Source organism: Podarcis tiliguerta (assembly GCF_965153285.1).
Source record: "Podarcis tiliguerta genome assembly, chromosome: Z".
Lineage (NCBI taxonomy): Eukaryota > Metazoa > Chordata > Lepidosauria > Squamata > Lacertidae > Podarcis > Podarcis tiliguerta.
Genome location: NC_139553.1, coordinates 41,878,151 through 41,892,099, shown reverse-complemented (window position 1 = coordinate 41,892,099; position 13,949 = coordinate 41,878,151). Strand labels below are relative to the sequence as shown.

General features: G+C 44.2%; 1 long non-coding RNA gene across 1 annotated transcript; it reads right to left on the bottom strand.

The window, feature by feature from the left end:
- Window positions 1–3,172: 3,172 nt before the first annotated feature.
- On the bottom strand, window positions 3,173–12,886 carry LOC310669043. The gene is made up of 3 exons (XR_014506984.1): window positions 12,308–12,886; window positions 5,714–5,791; window positions 3,173–3,972 (listed from the first exon to the last, which is right to left on the bottom strand). It is a non-coding gene; the product is annotated as an uncharacterized lncRNA (long non-coding RNA).
- Between the last annotated feature and the right edge of the window lie 1,063 nt (window positions 12,887–13,949).

Genomic DNA, 13,949 nt, shown 5'->3' with positions numbered 1-13,949 from the left:
AGAGGGGAGGAGGCTGTCCATTGTCTCCTCTCATCCCAGTTCCTTCACAGCCAGGTAGCAGCCAAGGGTGAGAAAGGGAAAAGGCAGTAAGAATGAGGAACAGAGGAGCAATTAAACTCCTTATCAAGTCTCTACTTAAAGTCTCCAGTAGTTGTGAGGAAACCCTTGCCAATGACTATAATGGGGGGCACCAAACTAGCTAAGAAAAACTTTTAGATTGAAACTTTAAGCTTACTTAAGTAAATCTCAATGAACTCTGTAGAACTCGCTGAACATGCTTCAGAGGTGGCGAGGCACCTAAAGCTCTCCCATCACTTTCTAGAGATGTGTGGCCCTTGGATTCTTTCGCCCCATCTTTTTGTGCCTGCCAAACAGCCGTGTCATGCTTATGATAATGTTGCACTCTGCGGCAACCAGGAAGTAACGGAACACGTTACTTCCGGGTTTCACCGCTCGTGCATGCGCAGTCAGTCAAAATGACGTCACGCGCATGCACGGAAGCGGTGAACCGTGACCCACGCACACGCAGGTTGCATTCGCTTCAGGATGCGTACAGGGATCCGGAACAGATGCTGTTTGTATCCAGAGGTACCACTGTATTCTCTTGTTAATTATGGCGTTTTAAATGTGCATTTTATATTTTACTTCACTTAGCAATGCATTGTTGTTTTTTGGAAATGTTTAATATTTTATTTTATTTTCGTTACCTTTGTTTGTGTTAAATATGTATTCTGTAGTTGGCCTCCTTTGTAATGTTTTACTTCAAAGTCTTTTAAGGTAATATTTCAGTCTTCTGTTAATTATGTTGCTTTGACCATATATATTCAACTTTCTTCCGAAATGTTTGATTCTGGATTGTTTTATTGATGTTTTATTATGCTGTAAACCGCTTTGAGATTTTTCTTTAAAATATAAAGTGCTATGGAAATGAAATAAATAATAACAAAACAATAATAAGTGTACAGTGGTACCTCAGGTTAAGTACTTAATTCGTTCTGGAGGTCCGTTCTTAACCTGAAACTGTTCTTAACCTGAAGCACCACTTTAGCTAATGGGGCTCCCGCTGCCGTGCAATTTCTGTTCTCATCCTGCGGCAAAGTTCTTAACCCGAGGTAATATTTCTGGGTTAGTGGAGTCTGTAACCTGAAGCGTATGTAACCTGAAGCGTATGTAACCCGAGGTATCACTGTACCTGTTTTCTGAAGATGCCTGTGACATGACACAGCTGCTGTGTAACTGTTAGAAGTTTAATGTGATTGAAAGGTATATCTGTGCTCCTTTACAAAGCTACAGTTCTGTATGCATTTATCCTGTTGAACTTGGTGGCACTTACCGTATTTTTCGCTCTATAAGACGCACCAGACCATAAGGGGCACCTAGTTTTTGGAGGAGGAAAACAAGAAAAAAAATATTCTAAATCCCAGAAGCCAGAACAGCAAGAGGGATCACTGCTTTCGCTGCGCAGCAATCCCTCTTGCTGTTCAGGCTTCTGGGATAGCTGCGCAGCCTGCATTTGCTCCATAAGACGCACACACATTTCCCCTTACTTTTTAGGAGGGAAAGAGTGCGTCTTATAGAGCGAAAAATATGGTACTTTTGAGTAATATTGCACTGTCAGTGTTGGGTTTCTGGGCTGCACTATATAGCTGTGGCCTCTTCGGCCTCTTTTCCCAGATAAATGAAAGGCTGTGAAGTATGCTTTCTAAACTTGGCTGTCTTTTCTCTTGGAGAACTTAGAAATGCAAGCGTTCCTGCTTTCCTCCAAGCAGCGTGCTTTCTTGAATGTAAACTAGCATATTTAATCAGTGAGGGATCATGCTATTAATTTCTCTCTTTTCAGGTTATAAGAAACTAGGCATTCATATTGGGGGAATACTCGAATCAGGAATTCCCTAATGGGTAATTCCGCCTTAAATAAATAACAAAAACATCAAAGCAGAGTAGTGCAATTGTAAGATTTGCCATTTGCTCTGCAGAAGTGATTACATGAATCATAAGAAGAGATTTTGCATGTTATTCAGGTACAGGTCCGTGGGCAGAATTCTCAGGTGCCTTCCACTCAGTTTGCATCAGCCTTTCAAAAAGGAAGGCAAATAGTTTTAATAGCCCACCAAAACAATATTATCACTGGAATATTATATTATACTGCAAGGTTTTTGCTTTTAGAAGTCATGCCACGGCTGTGTAATGTCTAGGTTTCTAGGACCTCCAAGTCTTGCTTTTTTCCAGGGACAGTCCTGGATTTACAGAATCCATCTGATTTGATCCTGAAATGTCCTGCTCTTCCTCAGGATGTCCATATTTACATTGGAGAAATGCTGGAGGGTATAGCAGGGCATCCCAATTTTCATCAGAAATGTTGGGATGTCCCTATTTTCATCAGAGAAATGATGGAAGGTATGGGTTTCCTCTGGCCTTGGCCCTCACACCTTAATTCCAGCCATTTCCCCAAACCCATAAGGAGTTTTTGCTCTTTCTATGTCTTTGCTGTCACATCTGACTGCCCAGTTAAGCTCTGTGAGGGTCAGTTCACACTTGCAGATTGTGTGAACTGTCTCAGTTGAGCAGCTTAGTTTAATGGGGCAATAGGAAGTTCTGCCTGTAGCTAGATGGTTGTTGCTTCACACAAGCATGCCATTAATACAGTCATCATGCAGTGAATATGCACATGTGAACTAGTCCTCGAATGCCTTTCTGTAGTCTTAGGCCCATGCAGGTAGGAATGGCTGAGAAAGCAAAACAGGAACAGAGCTGGGCTTCCATGGTCACCAAGTGGGGCACTGCTTAAATGTCTTACCCCCTGATAAATTATGCAAAATAAACAGACATGCAGGTGTGCCTAGATTGTGCACTTCATTCAGAATCCAGGTTGCATTGTTTGGCTTGTGCTGGTGCTTGTGTGAATCCAAGCTCTGCCTGTCATGACTCAGAACCTGAGATGGAGAGGAGCCCCAGAACAACCTCCCAAACCACCAAGGGCTATGGGACCAGAACCAGCTCCCTCATGGGTGCCTTCACCTGAGGAACCAAACACCCCACCTCAGTGGGTCAGCAGCAAAAGGAGCACAACAGATGAGAGGCTATGAAGAAGAGAAGGAGTGCCTGCCCTCAGGCCAAAAGGCTGGCCCTTTAGGAATCTAAAGTTATCCAGAAGTTATTTTCACTCAAAGAATTCTGGGAACTGTAGTTTATTAAGCCTGCTGGGAATTGCAGCTCTTGAGGGGGGAGGGTAAACTACAGTTCTGAAGTTTCCTTGGGGGAAGCCATGTGCCTTTAATGTATATTGTGTACACTGTCTCTGTCTGCTCCCAAACTTTGTGGGAGCAATTTGCTCTCTCAGAGCTATCTGTGGACTGACTCAACTACATTAGTAAAGAAAAAGTGTTTTAAATGCATTATAACACTGTAACACCAGATGGTGCTGTGGAGTCCCGTCTTTTGGCAACACGGTTTCCCATTTTGTGGTTTACAATGTGCTTTCCTAAAACATTTTTTTACGCGTCTAGATCCAGTCTTAGGCCCTGTTGCTCCTGCCTTGCCATGGCACATGAGACCTAGCATCAGACCAGGGCAGGACACTGCCCTGCTCTGCCTGTAAGGCACTATTGCCCTCAACCTGAAGGCCATCAGAATTGGTCCAAAACAAGAGAGGCCTTTCTGTCATATGTCATCCATAGGTCAGTGGTCTGCTTACTTTACCACAAAGCTAATCCCTGTATACAACTATGAAAAAATCAACAAGATCTCTACAAAAATCTGGAAATATGTAGGTGCTGTGTGGGAATCTAACCATCCAGGACACAGCTGTAATTGCACTCTCTGATTTATAAAATATGTATCAACATTAGAGAGAACTGTAACATGATCTGTAGCAATTTTTCTACATCACAAAAATGCTTCCACTTTTGTCTTTTTTCTTCTTCTTCAAGGATCTGCTTTCTCATTCTGTTGCATATCTTCCTGAGCCGCCCCCTGGAAATATTGAAATCAACAGTTAAAATGGAAATATGCTAAAGACGCATAGTTTTGTCTTTATTTGCCTTGGCTAGGGGCAAAGTGTTAGTACATTATGTGGCTGAGATGCAACAGAGCAGACAACAGCAAAGAAAGGAACATTAGATGTTTATGTATAGATGCAAATCACATTGCTAACAGAGAGCCCAATGCAGAATAATTCTGGAGGGTTTAGCATAGCTGTTCATCATGATGTTGCATAACTGTTGGACAAGTCTTTCTTGTGCTGCTCAAGCTGAGCAAAGCCAAGCCAAAAGGCTTCATGGTGAAGAACTGGTGCTTGGGACACAGTGTCCAGATTCTGGTCACTTTTGTCCTTCTCCCCATAACATGGGACCTGCATGCTTGCGCAGTGTTTACTGTACTGCAGATAGTGCACTGCTGTATGCCTGCTTCCTCCTTGGAGTTCAGATACCTTAACCAAAAGGGAAGTCCCAGTGGTGTAGCATGGGGGGCCATGGGGGACATGGCACCGGGCACAAATTTCTGAGAGGGTGCAACCAGGCACCTCCATAACAGGCTCCCTCATTGACGTCAGAGCTGAAGGGAGGCAAGCCAGGCCTTTGGGGCTGGCGCAGTGCCTCTTGTGGCCAGTGAAGCGACACCCATGCACACCCCTGGGTCAGCTGAGAGGGAGGGAGGGAAGGAAGGCAGGAAAGTACTGCCAGAGCTGCATGCGTTGCCCAGAGAGCTTCGATGCAAGGATTAGAGAGTGAGACAATACAGTGGAGCTCTGGAAATTCGTGTTTCTCTGCCCTATCTCTGCTCCCAGGTTGGGACTAGTTTGCAAGGAGAGACACCCTGGCAGGGAAGGGACTGACCGCTGCCCAGTCCACCAGGGGGTGCAACATCTGCCCCACCTCAGGCACTGGCAACCCATGCTACGTCCCTGGGAGGCCCTGCTCCTGTGTGCAGTCCACAAATGTAGGCTGCTACCCCGCAGTCCTTTCTAGCCCCTCCAGGAACAGACCAGCAGTTTATAAGATACAGCAGTCCCAGGGCTCCCAATACATGGGGCCATCTCCATTTAACATGGGTTACCAGCTGAAGCTGTGGCTACCAGAACAAACCATCCTGCCAATGACAGCCAAGTCTGAGCGGGGTGGGGGGGGGAGAGGGAGAGTGTGAGTGAGCAGTGGGATTCGGCAGCAGCTCACGTGAAAGGGTGGTGTTGGTTCATTGGCAACCTCTGCCACCATCATTCATTCCACTGCCCAGCCAACCCTCCATCAAAGTTAGCTACTGAATGGGGGTTCTGCTTCCTGTCGTTAATTTCTTCCAGCAACAAAACGTTCGTGCTTATCTTGAGATGGATGGATTGCACTGGCAATTTTAACTCAAAATTGTCAATTTGTACAGAGGGAGAGAAGGGAAGTCAGTCCCTTCCTCAGCCGCCTAGGACCAGCGATTCCTTCAGCACCAGCAAAGGGCAAAATAAGGAAGCAGTCACGGCCACCGGCTTTTCTGAGGGACCAACAACTTTTGGCTCCTCCTCTTGAACTGTCCCCATTCTAGCTGTTCATTATAAGTGTCTGAGATTGGCCTTTCTCCCCGCATCCCTCTCCAGCCCCTTCCTTTGTGTGTCTGTCCTTTTTCTTTTTTACTGTGAGCTGAAGTGCAAGGAATGTCTTATCCTTGATCTCTGTAAGCCTCTGCGGGAGCCTTTTTCCAGCTGAACAGCAGGGTAAAAACCACTCACGTAAATGAATAGCCTTTCAATAAGCTTGTTGACAGTTGACTTCCAGTGTCAGTGAGTTCCGTAGATCATCAGTTTGTTCTACGAACAAAATAAACCATTCATTCTTTGGCTGCATCTGCCGGCACCACGTGAAGTGATGCTGAATTTACAAAAGGGTTCTGTGTGGAGAATTGCACAGCAAGGTTTCCATACTGTAAGCCCAGGATCCCTCCTGAAAAGCGCCAAATGTGTCCTCCTCTAGCTTTGCCTGTTCTCACTCTGCTTCCTGCAACACTGTCCAGATCATTGCTCTCCCTAAGGCATTTAGCAGATATTTCCTCTCTCGGAGCGCACACTTGTGGGAGATTAGCAGGGAGGAGTTGTAATAGTTTTCCTTTCCTTCCCCACCACCCTTCCTTATTCCTCTATGTGGCTCCACCCAAGGGGGGGTGTTGGCATAGGACCAACTTCACCAACTTCAAAGAGTTCCCTTCTGCCAGTTGCTTTTACTCTCTTTGGGGGGTGGGGGAGATATTGCAAATCATTGATTATTCCAAGAAGTCTTAGACCCTTAGAGAAAGAAATAAAGGAAATAAATAATAAACCAGAACAAATAGTGTAGTAAAATGCTTGCCCTATCCAGTAGCAAGAATTCAGCGAAATGACCATTTATTTATTTATGCATTCGTTTATTTTAAAATGTTTGTAATCTGTCTTTGCTCCAGCCCCGGCTACAGATTGGCTTACGATAGAATTGCTTTAGATAATCTATAAAGCCATTAAACAACATACCATCGAGAAAACAGAAGGCAATTAAAAGCAGCAAGTTATTTTGTTATTGCCTTCTCACCCCCCCCCGCCCCCGGAAAAAAAGATAACAAGGAAAATGGGGGAGATGACACAAAAGGGAATCCATACTTAGAAGGAATTGTGTCAGAAAATGATATCATGCTGATATATTTTGGTTCCAAACTTAAGATTATCTCACAGACCTTCAAAGATGCTATATTGGATCTTCATTCTCACCCAGAGAATTCTGAAATCAATCAGTCTATTCATGCCTTCACATCTGCTGAGCTTGCAGATGAATAAAACTTTGTCTGCCACTTTAACAGTTCACTGTTTTGGCAAGCAAATTGTTTCGCTCTTTCCCCCCCTGTCCTAGGGACACACTGTGAACCAGCTCCTTATATTTAAAATCTGCATTTTGTTCACTGTTACCTCGGGGGGTCAATGAATTTTTCATTAGCTACAACCCTGTTCTACTCAGACCATTTCATGGATGTAACATAGGTAGACTCACAACAGGGAAGATTTTACATTTCTTAATTAATTGCTTGTCGCAGAGGTAACAAAGTTGCTGGGACTTGGGATAAATTAGGAACAGCAGGGCAAGTATCAGAAACCAGTGTAGGGGCCTAAAGCACCAAAAAAAGGATCTAGACCAAACTTGGATCACCAGTTCTTTTGGGACTACAACTCCTACCATCCCTAGCCAGCAGACCCAGTGTTCAGGGATGATGGGAATTGTAATCCAAAACAGCTGGAGACACAAGTTTGGGAAACTGTGATCTAGACTCTTCTCGCTGAACCTGCCTCTCTAGATGAAAGCACCTCATAATAATTTATTATTTGTACCCAGCCCATCTGGCTGGGTTTCCCCAGCTACTCTGGGTGGCTTCCAACAGAATATTAAAATGCAATAACCTAGTAAACATTAAAAGCTTCCCTAAACAGGGCTGCCTTCGGATGTCTTCTAAAAGTCTGGTAGTTGTTTTTCTCTTTGACATCTGGTAAGAGGGCGTTCCATAGGGCAGGTGCCACTACCGAGAAGGCCATCTGCCTGGTTCCCTGTAACTTGGCTTCTCACAGCGAGGGAACCGCCAGAAGGCCCTCAGCGCTGGACCTCAGTCTCCAGGCAGAACAATAGGAGTGGAGACGCTCCTTCAGGTATACAGGACTGAAGCTGTTTAGGGCTTAAAGGTCAGCACCAACACTTTGAATTGTGTTCGGAAACGTACTGGGAGCCAGTGTAAGTCTTTCAAGACGGGTGTTATATGGTCTCGGTGGCCGCTCCCAGTCACCAGTCTAGCTGCCGCTTTCTGGATTAGTTGTAGTTTCCGGGTCACCTTCAAAGGTAGCCCCACACAGAGCACATTGCAGTAGTCCAAGCGAGGGATAACTAGAGCATGCACCACTCTGGTGAGACAGTCTGCGGGCAGGTAAACAGCGAGCTGATAAACAGCTGCCCTGGACACAGAATTGACCTGTGCCTCCATGGACAGCTGTGAGTCCAGAAACACTCCCAGGCAGCGCACTTGGTCCTTCAGGGGCACAGTTACCCCATTCAGGACCAGGGAGTCCTCCACATTTTTAAAAGAACTCTGCGCTGTTCTGAGTCCTCCTGGGCAGCAGCAGCAGCGGCAACACTCCTTATGAGGCCTGTCAGGCCCTGCCCTGGGCCAGGAGGTGACTGACAGGAACCGGTCCTTAGGCACTCAAAGCAGGTGAGTCCTCCTGGGCAAGCTAGTAATGGTTATGAAGAATCGAAAGCTTCTACATAAGATAAGTTGAAGACAGGAGATTGGGGGGGGGGGGTTTGCAGAATCCAATTTAGCCTTTATGCACAGATTCAGGGTGTTCCAGCACCCAAAAGCCCACCCAGAACAAACAAATTGTTCCATCAGTTTCAAGGTAAATTAATGAATGGTTTTTGACTCTGCAAAACAGGAAGTTTTAATTTGTATGCTGACGCTATTGCTTCAAAATGGCACTCTGACATTCAGCTGCTATGACAACAAATTACCTATACCTCGCTAACTCTTTAGTTATGGAAAGGCCCGTTTTCCCAGAAAAAGGAGAATGTGCTAGGCTATCTATTTGACAAAAACAACTGCTTTGACCACCTTTTGCAAATCCTTCTCTTCTGTGGACTCGGATCTTTAGAGCTGTACGATCACAGCGATGGAGAGGGTTTAGTAGGCATGCTTAAAAGGGTGAGGTTCTCAAAATCAACAGAATCAAACATATTGGGGCACCTTATTGATTAATTGCTAACAGCAACTCTAATCATTGGCTTCTTTGGCAACAAATCACCTATACTTCGCCAACCCATTCTCCCAAGCAAACGGAAATATGCTGGGCTATCTACTTAACAGAGGAAACTGGTTTGCCTTTTTTTTTATTTTTTGCAACCTTCCTCTTCTTAAGCAGTAAAGATTAAAACAGATTGTTGTTGTCCTTGGCATCCATCTGTCTCAGGAGACAATGGAGTATGCCTCCAGGGGTGAAGTCAGACTGCTGGAAAATCATGGCACTCTCTGTAGTTTCAGAGACTGGTAAGTCCTAACTGCTGCTTCTTGCATTGTTTTTGCTGCAGCACTGAAGCACTGCCCAGAAAAAAGACCCCCTCTCCCAGCCTTGCTAATGTGGTCCAAAGGAAAGCAGAGCAATAAATTTGGCACCAGCTTGACTGCAAGAGTTGCCAGAAGTAGACGTACAAGACGCCATCCAACTGTCTTAGGGACTCCACTCCAGATTTGTGTAAGGTTTACTCCTGAACCTTTTCTTCTCCCCAATATATCCTGCAAGGTAGTGGAGGTTTAAGGGACGAGGGTGGCGCTGTGGGTTAAACCACAGAGCCTAGGACTTGCCGATCAGAAGGTTGGCGGTTCGAATTCCCATGACGAGGTGAGCTCCCGTTGCTCGGTCCCTGCTCCTGCCATCTTAGCAGTTTGAAAGCATGTCAAAGTGCAAGTAGATAAATAGGTACCGCTCTGGCAGGAAGGTAAACGGCGTTTCCGTGCGCTGCTCTGGTTCACCAGAAGCGGCTTATTCATGCTGGCCACATGACCCGGAAGCTGTATGCCGGCTCCCTCGGCCAATAAAGCGAGATGAGCGCCGCAACTCCAGAGTCAGTCACGACTGGACCTAATAGTCAGGGGTCCCTTTACCTTTACTAGTGGAGGTTTAGGATCAGAATTTTCCTTCTCTCAGATGGGCTAACTTCCCAAGTTGATGAGTGTCACCTGCTCCTCTCTTCTATCTACAGCACATGCAGAAGCCGCCATCTTGACCATTGGACCCACACTTAGTCTCGTCCACTCAATCCACTGGTGACTGGCCTGCAAACACTTCCAATCCTGTGCCTGAAAAGGAAGAGAGTCTGGGCGCAGGCTCACAGTGACGCTCGCCCTGCTCCAAGGATGTGCAACCTCCACATGCCTCACTGGCTGCAGCGGCCTCTTCATGTTGTTTCCTGCCCTGCAAAACCCACCGCGTCTGCACATCTCTCGCTCTCAATAGGTACTGCTCAACCGTAATGAAAGTATTATGGAGAATCTAAATGCAAGCATTGTGGACAGTAAAAAAAATCTACATTTTGACGTATGGGGGAAATAGTTTTATATGCATGCGGCAAAGGACAAAGGGGGTAGGAAGTCAGCCTATGCATGGGATGGCAAGGTGGGGACCCATACACCCGCAGGATTCATATCTGGAGTACCACTGGGGCCATTCTTGTGCCCACCTAACTTATTATCTTCGTTTAAAAGTTTATCTTACTTTGTAAAATACGTGAAGTTGTGTGTCTATAAAAATCATATCATCTCATTGGAGTAAACCTATGTCAAAGATGTGTAAACAAAGGAGAATGATCCCTGTGATTTGCTTGAACAACTATCATGCTATATAAAATCTGTGCTGTTATAGTAAGGGTTAGGCAGCAATCCTCTGTACACTTACTTGGAAATATTCATTGATCTAACTTTCTGTTGTTAGCTAACCTGCAATCTTCAGGATGAATGGAGGAGGCATGCAAATCTAATTAATAATAATAGTAATACTCAAATATGTACCTCCTACTTTTCAGCTCAATTGTTTCAGTTTTCTACTGTAGGCTACTTTGAGTATTCATTCCACAGACAAAAAAGAGTCAAAGCTATTTTAAAAGAGACACAACAGTTAAATTTTACCAAACAAAATCAAGGAAATATAAAACATCATCTGCTCCTCAGGCTTGTTGAGCAATGTAAAATAAAAAAAAGATATTCAGGAAGCAGCAAAACAAAAACAAAAAATAAAGGAAGAGGCAAGGTGGGCCTCCCTAAGCAGGGAGTTGCCTAACGAAAGGTGCTGCCACAGAAAAGTCTCTGCCCTCTGTCCCCACCAACCATACTGCTGATTTCAGGACATGAAGAAAAGCTTCCCATGTACAGGCAAGGTTCATATGGGTGAATCCCATTTAGATCTGGGAGACTTAATTTTGAGTAAATAAGCACAGCCAGGCTCTTACTCTATGCCTAAGCTTTTAGCACATGTAAGATTTACATCAGGAACAAATAGGATGGGGGAGAAAGAAAGATTGGCATTGGGATCTGCTGCCATCTGAGGTGGTCACCTCATCATGCTGCACAGGTGGACTGGGCCTGATCACAGGTGCATTGAATTGAAAAGCTGGAATATGCACACTACGGACAGTGGTCTTAGTCGTTCACTGTATTTGCTACCGGAGGGCTTGAATATGCACAGGTTTGACTTTATGCTCTCTTGTTTTTTACACTGTTGCTTTGAAAATACTTTCTCCTTCCTTTTTAAAAAATATTAATAGAAAACTAAAGCCAGCCTCAGCTTGTGCAAAAGCAAAACGACCCATGTATCTTCTGCAACAAAAAGCTGACAGAATGGAAGGTGTGCGTATGGAGGGGTGTCTTTTGAGATTTTATTACTTTTTTGCTTTGTGATGACTGGCTTCAAGCCCACACATTTATTGAATACACAATAGGGAGTTGGGTACGACTGCAGAAATAAATTTTATTAACACACATTTGCTGCTACTGCTGCTGCTGTTGCTGCTGCTGAAGCAGCAGACAGAGAGACAGACAGAATAATCTCCTTTAGCCTTCTCTGGCTTGCAGAGTTGGCATCATAGCTGGTCAAGTCAATTAGTGGTATAATGTACGACAGGTTTTATTTAAAGGGGGCTTTAATTAAAGTTTTGATACAATGCTCATGCAAACCAACAATCTGTCTTTGTGGGATACATATTATCCAGAAATTGATTTTAACTTCAGCACTAATTTATAGGCTGTCCCCTTCAATAAATGTGATTCCTTGGGAGATATTAAAATCCCCTTGCCCCAGATAATTTAGGCCGTGTTCAGGGTTTGAGAACACACTTAACCTAAAGCAAATAATGTACCTGATTGTTGAGCAAAGAATCTGAATGATTTTCAATTATCCTTTTTCACATGTGGCAGGAGTACAACAAGCAAAAAACAGTTTTGTGAATCCCACAAAAAGGGAGTAGATCCATTCTCCAGTATCTTGTGTAATTAGTGCCGTAGATTAAACTATCCATTTTAGTTTAGTTTGGATTTTTATTTTTATTTTTTGTATATGCTAGGAAGCTTAACAGCTCTTAAGAGAGGTTTCCTTCTTTCCCTATGGGATTTTAAGATGGTCAGTCAGAGAAAACTTCAATTTAACACACCCTGTTAAAATATAAAAAGGTGCAGCAGGTTCCTATGTCCTAAGCAAGTCCCTTGCCATTTGCTGACAAATATTTGCAAAACAACTCCCCCCCCAGCCCCCCCAAACCGTATGTTTCTCACTTACAGTTGTTGTCCTTCAGTAGAAAAATAGATCAATTCAGTAGGTTTTAACTGAGTAGCTCTTGGAAGAAGAAGAAACAGCACCCCAAATATGAAAGGCAGTTCTTGGGAGAAAGCAGCTACAGAAACAAATTTGTTCAAATTAAAAAAATTGTTTTTGAGAGGTTTGTAGCCATCAGTTCCATGTGGTTAGCTCAGTTCCAAGAAGCAGTGATCACCACACTGATTAAAAATGAGAGGCTGGGCCTATTAACCTCTTTATAAAGGCTAAACAAGCCAGCTCTTTCTTCCAAAAACAAACAAACCCCAAAACAAAACCCACCCCTTCACAGGTGCATACACACACAGAGAGAGAGACAGCACACACAATATGATTTGTGGTTCTAATGTAGGAGCCAAAAGACTCAGGTGAATAGCTGAAGGCTCACCCAGCAGTAGTAACATAGGCTACAAGACAAGGTAGGGGATTGACCTGGGCAATTAAACTGAAATATTTTTATGGATTGGAATTCTAACTAGTGAGCCAAGAGGCGGCTTTTTTAAACTTGACATTTTAACAAGTGCAAGGCATAAATCTATGTATGACCGTTTGCTCCCAGTGTGTGGAGTGTGTGAGAAATGGAACAGGAACGAGGCCTGGAGATTCAGAGGCAGCTTTTTCCTTCTGTGCTTGTAAAGAACTTTGACAGACTAAGAACCAATATATGTAGACATTACCGCATTACAGCAGTAACATTAAGGGGGTTCCCCCACTTTTTCCCCCTTTTGGTTTTGGTTTTTTATGAGGTTGAGTACATGCTGGCATCAAAGTTACTTTAACTACACTCAGGACATAATTCAGCCTACGGATAAGTGTGCTTAAGTGCCATTGATTTATTTTAGGATCTTTCCCGCGATCCACTTCCACCTGGCGCAGTCCATAAATTGACCTAGAGGGTAGAAAGTAATCGAATCTAGAGAAATAGGCTTTCCCACCCTCAGATTGCTTACGTTTCTGTCTAAAACCTGCAAATTCAAAAGCGTGAAGAGTTTCCTCACCAATAAAAGTTACCGTAGGTTTGGCACGAACCACAACAAACTGGGGAACATTTGCCATGCTTAAGATGAATAGGTTTTGAAATTAGATTACTAATTTGCATAGGTTTTGAAATAGATTACTGCAGCACGTTATACATGGGGCTGCCGCTGAAGACTGTTCAGAAACTTCAGTTAGTGCAGAATTCAGCGGCCAGACTGCTCACCAGGGCAAGATGTTTTGAGCATATTGTGCTGATCCTGACCCAACTGTACTGGCCGCCAGTTGGCTTCTGGGCCCAATTCAAAGTGCTGGTTTTGACCTATAAAGCTTTAAAGGCTCGCAACACCTCAAGGACCACCCCTTTCTATATGAACCAACCCAAACTCTGCAATTATCTTCTGAGGCCCTTCTTCACAAGAGGCCCAGAGAGAGGCAATAGGAAAATGAACCTTCCCCGCTTGTAGCATGCTCTCTCAAGCGAGGCTTGCCTGACACATTTGTTACATATTTTTAGGTGCCAGGAAAAAAACTTTCTCTACAACCAAGCCTTTGGTTGATTCAGATTCTATGGCCTTTCCTTTTAAATGTGTGGGTTGTGGGGTTTTTTGTTTGTTTTGTTTTGTTTTTT